Consider the following 7,048-nt stretch of genomic DNA (forward strand, 5'->3'; position numbering starts at 1 on the left):
CACATGAATTATTTGATGATGCATGCTGGAATTTCTTATGTAAATGCATGACGGTGACCACATATATATATATATATATATATATATATATATCCATTTTCCGATTCTATAATTTCTTGAGAAAAAAAAAATAAGGAGGGAAGTCAGAGGGAAGTGAAACAAACATTTTAAGCTTTTATTAAAAATTGTTGGGAAAACAATAAAATACGACACTGAGGTTTGAAAAAAAAGTTTATGATTGGTCTTGATTTTTTTTTTAATAAAGATAGAAACAATTTTTTGTCCCAAGAAAAAAAAACAATGCCCCCTTTTTAGCCACACCGACGAATGGAGAATTCCAAATAGGGTCACAAGGTCACATTTTAAAACTTTTTCAGTCGCCCAGTCTCAAAAAGCAATTTTGACTGGCATTGTTTTTAGTCGAATTATATTTTTGCAGGTCCGGTTGCAAAGTGGCAGGTCGGATTTGACTATGTTAAAAAATATCAGAAAAAACGTTGAATCAAACGATATGAACCGACGCAGTTTTATAGGGGAGGGCACTTCAATACTTAACTGATAGGGGGTGTCGCTGGGGCTCTGTTACCCCACCCTTTTCATATAATTTAGATCTTAAAAATGTATACCTTTTCATATATTGCGTGGGTAAAATTGTAACCTTTTCCCATATTGATTGGGTTTCGTGGGGTGTGTTGGAAAAGTGGAATATTTAAGGCTAAGATTCTGTGTGTAATGTTTACTTACGGCGAGACTTTCGGCTGTGAAAAAATGACAGGGCTTTTCATATACAAGTAATTGGAACTTTATCGACCTTATCATATGTTTCTGATAGTTTTCCCCTGCACCTATTCCCATATTTTCAAGCAGGAAGAAGTGACATATTCCAGCGGCACGTTCTATTATCTTGTATATAGGAAGTGCCCCCCCCCCCCCCCCAAGTAAAATATACAAATGTACCTTAATTCAGGAGCACAGACTGTGTCTGTCTTTACCGTAAATAACTCCGAGATTAATATGTAAGTTTACTTTGCTAATCGATGTTCTACGACTAAAATTGATCGTAAGATATACTGAAATGTGTATGACTTACGAGTATTTTTACTCTTTAAGATTTTTTTGTGAAAAGAGCCGCAGATTTATATTTATTTGTGAGACCCCCGTCACTATTTATATGCACTCAAAGAAAGGGGTTCTCCGTTACTGGGAAAATCTTATCTGATTCAGGATCAATTTATCGGTTACACTCCCCTATCACCAGTGATTCTTTGTTGTAAGCTGACATTCTGAAAAGGTATACTGTTGACTACCAATTTGCACGATAAGTTACAGATGTCGACTCGGACTACTGCAAAAGACAATAATTCAGTTCACTGATTTAGATTGAATAGTAGTTCGGTTAATCTGTCAACGTATATTTGTTCCGCCTAACAGAAGTTCCACTGGAAACTTTGTTATAAACAATGTCATAATATCTGTTCCTGTTGGAACAAATATTCTATACCATTTATTCCGTTAGGAACATTTACTGTAATATTTATTCCAGTGGAAATAATATTCCAGAATATTGTTTCCATTTGGAACTTATATTATGAAGGAACTTCTATTCCGTGACAAATCCCCTCTTCCCCAAACAAGTAAGAATTAGGTTACATCTTTTGTTTTGGTAGTCCAAATAATTATGACGTCTTGCAAGGCTATTTTAATTTTTTTTTCTATCTATCCATCTTCATATTTCCGCACTCAGTCACAACTTTGACTATTACGTGCCCAGAAAAAGTTAAAATAGCCTTGCAAGACGTCATCATTATTTGGACTCATCTTTTGGCAAATATGGTCGTACCACAGGGGTTTGTTACAATTTGCCGGGTTTTCTATCCTTACGAATCCTGAAAAACTAACCAGGCCAGGTGATAAAAAATCTGTCTCCCCTTTTTATCCCACCAGAATATCAAAAGGTTGTCTCCTTACACCTACATGACAAAAATATATACAAATATGGTATCATTGCCAATGTGACGGCTCTTCAACAGAAACTAGACGTAGAAGTAAACAACTATATAGGTCACCGTACAGACTTCAACAATGGGCTAAAAAGCCAAACTGCGTAATAAGCTACAAAAGGCCAAAATAGATAGACAATATCTGACAAGGGTAGAAATGTCCAGAATGTTGAAAAAAAAATCTACTGTCCATTTTAAATCTTGGGTAAACTCCTTATATTATACTGCCTGGTCTGGTGGTAGCGTGTTCACCTCAAGTGCAGAAGGTTGTTTATTTTGAACCCAACCAGGTAAAACCAAAGACTTTAAAGTTGGTATTTGCTGCTTCTCCCTTAAGCACGCAGTATTATTAAGGTGTAAGAGCAAATACTGGTTTGTTCAGAGTCAGAATAATGTGTCAAGGTAAGGTGACATGTCTCTCTGAGAACTAGTGTAAGAGATAAATTAGTCCTGGTAAAAATAATGAAAATTGTCTGGTCAGACAAATAAAACTAGTATTAAAAGTCCATGGATACAGAATTTACTAGTATATTTAGTCAGATGTCAGTAATTTATGTCCCCAGATTAATTTTCCTAGTCCATGACATCACTATTCCGTGGTAAAAATGTCCAGTTTTTGTCTCACCTGCGACGAAAGTGGCAGAAAGTGAGACATAGGTATTACTATCCGGCGGGGACGGCGGCGTAAACTATTTGTATAAAGCTTTATATTTCAGAAGGTAGAAGACCTGGATGCTTCATACTTTGTATGCAGATACCTTATGTTACGAACTTTCCGTCTGTCATATGTCAAATGTCCTTGACCTTATTTTCATGGTTCAGCGACTGCTTGAAAAAAAAGTTTAGTTTTTTTGTTATGTAAATTTCTCACTTATTATGAGTAATAGGATAACTATATTTGGTATATGGGTTCTTTGCAACGTCTACATGTCCATCAGACAGGGTTCACCTGACCTCAGCCTCATTTCATGGATCAGTGATCAAGGTTAAAGTTACGTGATTAGGTCCGTTTCTCAGATACTACAAGCAGTAGGTCAGCTATATGTGGTGTATGGAATGATTATAAGGGATACATGTCAGTCTGGCAAGTTTCATCTGACCTTGACCTCATTTTCACGGTTCATTGGTCAATGTTAAGTTTTTGTGTTTTGGTCTGTTTTTCTAATACTATAAGCCATTGGTCAACTATATTTGGTGTATGGAATGATTGTAAGGTGTACATGTCTGTCTGGCAGGTGTCATTTGTCCTTGACCTATTTTCATGGTTCATTGGTCAATGTTAAGTTTTTGTGTTTTGGTCTGTTTTTCTAATACTATAAGCAATAGATCAACTATATTTGGTGTATGGAATGATTGTAAGGTGTACATGTCTGACTGGCAGGTGTCATTTGTCCTTGACCTCATTTTCATGGTTCAATGGTCAATGTTAAGTTTTTGTGTTTTGGTCTGTTTTTCTAATACTATAAGCAATAGGTCAACTATATTTGGTGTATGGAATGATTGTAAGGTGTACATGTCTGTCTGGCAGGTGTCATTTGTCCTTGACCTCATTTTCATGGTTCATTGGTCAATGTTAAGTTGCTCTTGTTTGGTCCTCTTCTCAGATACTATAAGTTATAGGTCAACTATATGTGGTGTATGGAATGATTGTAAGGTGTGCACGTCTGTCTGACAGGTTTCATCTTAAAATGTTAATTTAATGTAAAGCTTATATAAACTTAAATTTTTTACTTTCAACATAAATTCAATTATGAACACTAAAACAGGCGAGACATTTCAGTGTGTCCACTCTTGTTCTAATACTGTATGCATCATGTCAAGTATATTTGGTGTATGAAAATTTTAAAGGACGTATGTTTGTCTGGCATGTTTTATTCGACCGTGACCTCATTTTTATGGTTCATTGCTCAATTTTATTTTTTTTGTTTTTTGGTCACTTTTTCTATTTCCTTAATTTCAAATTAGCAATAGGTCAACTATATTTGGTGTATGGAATGATTGTAAGGTGCATTTGTCTGACTGAGAAGTTTCATCTTACCTTGACTTTATTTTCATAGTACATTGGACAATTTTTAGTTTTTGTGGTTTGATCTATTTTTCGGATACTGTTAGCAATAAGGCCCCTATATTTGGTGAATGGAATGATTGTAAGATGCACATGTCTGTCTGGCATGTTTTATATGACCTTGACCTCATTTTCATGGTTCATTGGTCAATGAAAAGTTTGCATTGTTTTGTCAGTTTATCATATGCTTTAAGCAACAGGTAAATTATATTTGGTGGATGTAACGATTGTAAAGTGTGCATGTCTGTCTGACAGATTCATATAACCATGACCGCATTTTATGGTTCTTTGGTCAATGCTAAGTTTTCTTGGTTTTTTCATTTTATCAGATATTATAAGCATATGTCTACTTGTTGGTGTATGGAATGACTACAAGGTGTCATATAAAAATAAGAAGATCTCAGTGTCTGCCAAGGTTAATATTACTGTGACCTCATTGTCATAGAATATTGATAATATTAAACAGCAAAAATGATGAGCAAGACAAGATATACAAATGATCCAAAATTGTCAGTTGCCTACTAGTACTAATTATGTGATAGTAGTTATTGTCATTAAATGATAATGTTTACCCTTTTATGTGTAGGGCAAGGACATTAAAGATAAACAATGATAAAGGGAAACTATAAACAAAAGAAATTATCAACAAAAATAGATTTATAGACGTCAACAAAGCCTAAATGGTAAGTCCACTTCTATAAAAGTTATTGCCCTTGAATAATGATTATTATGATAAGATGTGGTATGATAAATAAGAAAACTATCCACCAGAGTTCAATTAAGTGGATGTAAGCAATGCAATTACTTATTAGAGGCCAATGATGACCTGTAAATAATGAGAAAACCCATAACCTATACATGATATAGTCATCTATAAAAGACACCACAAACAAAATTTGGAACAAAACATCAATTCAAACTTCAAATATACCAGACTAATTTATAAAGAAAAAACAAGTTATGAAAAAACAAATATGACGGACGTGAACCAACATCAACCACTGAACTATGTACAGGCTCCTGATTTTGGACAGGCAAAATATGGCAGGGTTGATATAAAGATAAGAAGCGGTATGATTGCCAATGAGACTTTTATCCAATAGAGATCAAATGACATTAAATTTAACAAAATTAGTTCACTGTACAGCCTTCGACAATGAGCAAACCCTATACTGCATAGTAATCTATAAAAGGCCATGAAATAACAAATGTAAAACAATTTAAAAAGGGCATGGTGTCTATCCATGCTAAACATGCTTGGGTGAAACACCACAAAGGCGAAAGCTAAGTGCCTGATTTTTGCACAAATCAAAAAACAAATATGATATATAGCAACAATTGACAACCACTGAATAACAGGCCCCTGACTTGGGACAGCCACTTACAAAATGTGGCATGGTTTAACATGTTTGCTGGCGCCAAATCCTCCTCTAATTAAGGACAGTGGTGTAAGTGTCAGTTCATTTAAATATAAAAACTATAAAATCAGTTGAAAAGGGCTATTTTCTGCTATTTGGTCAGGTTATTTTGATACATTCCCGTTTTCATTTTCAATTTTATTAACTCATTAGAATGCAACAAAGCAGAAAAACAGCTACCAAAAACACAGACCGGATGTGGCTGGAAATTTATTCTTTCCCTTTAACAAAAAAGACTCAACATACAGATCTATAAGTACTCACAGTTACTGACAGCTAATTCAAAGCAAATATCAACTAATAAAATAAACATTTTGTGAGCACCCAACCCACCCCTAACCTGGGACAGTGGTTTTAATAACAGCACAACATTTGAACAAACTGTAAACATTTGTTGCAATTGGCTTAACTCAAAAGACTGCAACAAGGCACACAAAACAACTAATATGAAAACCATAGACACAAAGCACTGAAATAAGAGTTCTTACAATTTTAAATATTCAAATGAAAGTTTTATCAAAATGTACATAAACATGATAAAATAGCCATTTTATTGCTGTATTTCTCTTCATTTATAATTTTTGAGTTTTGTGTATTTGTAGGTCAGACATCTTGGTTTTCATGATCATCATTCAACAAGTCAATACTGAACAGAAAACTTAAAGTTGATATTTTTCTACATAGTGTGACTTTTTTATTAATTTGAAATGGAATGTGTTTTTTTCCTACATAAGAAAGAGGAAATTTCATCATAATGACTATAAACAAAAAGGAGTCATATCATCATGATCATAGATGCACAAGAACTTAATCATGTAAATGCAACAACGTAATTATCAATTGAAAGAAGGGAGGATGGAAAAAATATATTAGTATTTTGTTGTCCAAATGAACTTGCTTTGTCCACTTATTTAAATCGCTCCATCCAATAAAGATGTACGGAGGAAGATTTTTGAAGAACAGATTGCAAAAGAGGTTTTGTCTTAGAATTGTAGGAATATTCTAGTGGATGAAATAATTTATTTACTTGACTCTTATATAGTGGACTGAATAATTGTACATAGCAAGCTGAAACAAGAAAAACTAAAACTTAACAGAAAAAGTGTTTATTATATAAATTTGCAAATATAAGCGTAATATTATGAACACCACAAAGGTATAAGATTCAAATCGTTTGCATATTCATGTATTGCAATGGAACTATAACAAAGAAAACTTTAACTCATGAAAAGAGTAAACTATTAACTGTGCTTTGTCAATTTATTCAGTCAGAATATGAAATATTTTTTTCAGTTCTATTTTTCATAATAAAACAAACAAGACAAAGATTTCAAATCAATATTTTTTTCTTTTATTAAGACATGTCATCATTTTATTTCAGTTAAAGGATTTTATTTTTTGACTTTAAATAGTATTATACTTTCCAAAATAATAATAATCTTTATTGTCATATAAACAAATTAAAAACATGTTTGTGACAAAATGAAAAAAACCAAAATACACTCATACATGTCATATATATATTATAAACTTTTTACTACCAAACAGAATTCATTGTAACATAC

The 7,048-nt window shown here is 33.2% G+C and overlaps 1 long non-coding RNA gene across 1 annotated transcript; it reads left to right on the top strand.

The window, feature by feature from the left end:
• Nucleotides 1-4,510: 4,510 nt before the first annotated feature.
• Nucleotides 4,511-6,728, top strand: LOC127718364 (uncharacterized). The gene is made up of 2 exons (XR_007989781.1): nucleotides 4,511-4,748; nucleotides 6,086-6,728. It is a non-coding gene; the product is annotated as an uncharacterized LOC127718364 (long non-coding RNA).
• The last annotated feature ends 320 nt before the right edge of the window (nucleotides 6,729-7,048 follow it).

Source organism: Mytilus californianus, unplaced genomic scaffold, assembly GCF_021869535.1.
Source record: "Mytilus californianus isolate M0D057914Y unplaced genomic scaffold, xbMytCali1.0.p SCAF_10, whole genome shotgun sequence".
NCBI classification, from domain to species: Eukaryota; Metazoa; Mollusca; class Bivalvia; order Mytilida; family Mytilidae; genus Mytilus; species Mytilus californianus.